The 2125-nt window shown below is 42.9% G+C and overlaps 1 pseudogene; it reads right to left on the reverse strand.

The window, feature by feature from the left end:
- Positions 1–521: 521 nt before the first annotated feature.
- Positions 522–1502, reverse strand: LOC127223150 (glyceraldehyde-3-phosphate dehydrogenase-like; annotated as a pseudogene).
- Between the last annotated feature and the right edge of the window lie 623 nt (positions 1503–2125).

The raw sequence follows: 2125 nt of genomic DNA on the forward strand, positions 1-2125 counted from the left end.
GTTTATTATTCCTCCTCTTCTGATTGGTTACTGTGATTACAGAAGGAATCATCCCATTGAGCTTTGTTTCTTTCCCCTTACACACTAATTCACACATCTGAAATGGGCTCAGAAGCCAACTGAACACAAGTATCCACTGTGAAGTAGAGAAGCTAAGAAACCTGAATCCATAACTTAACAAGTTTTGAAAAAGACACCTTTAAGTGTGGATGACTTTTTTGATGAACTTTCTCTAGTCAACATGTAAAGAGTTATTGTTAGTATATTCGTTCTATCTAAAACTATGGAAGGATGGTGCAATTTGTATATTTTGCTTTAAAAAAATTTTTTTGGACAGGTGCAGTGAACTTTATGGATGGTACTCAAAAGAGCAGGGCTCCTTAAGCTCCTTAATTCTGGGGGTCTGGGATGGAAACCTTGAGGGAGATTACTGCTGGGGTTGTTGGACAGGAACTGCTCAGCAGACAGGGCTTCTCTCTTGCTCATGTCCTTGCTGGGAGTGGATGGTCTAGGATGGGCTGTTACTCCTTGGAGACCATGTGGGCCATGAAGTCCACCACTCTGTTGCTGTAGCCGAATTCATTGTCATACCACGAAATGAGCTTTACGAATTTGTCATTGAGAGCGATGCCAGCCCCAGAGTCAAAGGTGGAATAGTGGGATTCACTTTTGCAGTCGCAGGAGAAAACCTGGTCCTCGGTGTAGCCCAGGATGCCCTTCAGTGGGCCATCGGATGCCTGCTTCACCACCTTCTTGATGTCGTCATACTTGGCAACTTTCTCCAGGCAGCACGTCAGGGCCACGATGGACACATTGGGGGTAGGAACACGGAAGACATTCAGCGCTGGGATGACCTTGCCCACAGCCTTGGCAGCACCAGTGAATGCAGGGATGATGTTCTGGGAAGCCCCAAGCCCATCACGCCACAGCCTCCCGGAGGGGCTACCCACAGTCTTCTGGGTAGCGGTGATGGCATGGACTGTGGTCATGAGTCCTTCCACAATTCCAAAATTGTCATGGATGACCTTGGCGAGGGGGGTTAAGCAGGTGGTAGTGCAGGAAGCATTGATGACAATCTTGAGGGAGTTGTCATATTTCTCATGGTTCACAACCACCACAAACATGGGGGCATCAGCAGAAGGGGAGAAGATGATGACCCTCTCTGCTCCACCCTTCAATGGGCCCCAGCCTTCTCCATGGTGGTAAAGAAGACAGTAGACTTCAAACATACTTATGCGCTAGCATCACCACATTTGATGTTGGCAGATCTAGCTCCTGGAAGATGGTGATAGCCTTCCCATTGGTGACAAGCTTCCCATTCTCAGTCTTGACTGTGCCCTTGAACTTGCTGTGGGTAGAGTCATACTGGAACATATAGTCCATGTAGTTGAGGTCAATGAAGGGGTCATTGATGGCAACAATGTCCACTTTGCCAGAATTGATTGCAGCCCTGGTAATCAGGCGTCTAACACGGCCAAATCATTCACTCTGACCTTCACCATTGTGTCTCAGAAATGAGGCTGACTCTGCACGAAAAGATGTGGCTATCTCTAGAACAGGGAGGAGCAGAGAGCCTAAAATTTCTTTTATAATACCTCAATAAAAATGGAGAAAAAATTTCACACACACACATGAACACATCTACACATACACATGTATAAGCATCTGGCAACTATATCTTACCAATATAGATTGGAAAGTTCTTAGTTAAGTATGAAAAATAAAATAATAGACATATCTATATATTTATCAGGACAAAATAAGGCTCTTTTTCAGGCAATGAAGGATGGTAGAACCTAAGTCTACCTGTATAATTCAATATAGCAACAGAGAAACTACAGCATTATGTCAGTCAGTATATGTACAAATTAATATCCTTTGGCAATAAATAATGTTAAAAAAGAATAGAGGGGTACTTTTCCAAGCATAAGACAATTGTAAGAAAATCTATATCTAGTATCTTACTACATGACAAAATAAACTTGTTTTCTCACTAGCATTGAATGTTCAGCCTTTGTTACACTCAGTCAATGTAAATCTATAAATTAAAATTATTTAGCGTTATCCAGTATGGTAGACCAACAGGGTATGTATGTGTGAATCATCTATATTTATCTCTCTCATA

This window comes from Phodopus roborovskii, unplaced genomic scaffold (assembly GCF_943737965.1).
Source record: "Phodopus roborovskii unplaced genomic scaffold, PHOROB, whole genome shotgun sequence".
Classification (NCBI taxonomy): domain Eukaryota; kingdom Metazoa; phylum Chordata; class Mammalia; order Rodentia; family Cricetidae; genus Phodopus; species Phodopus roborovskii.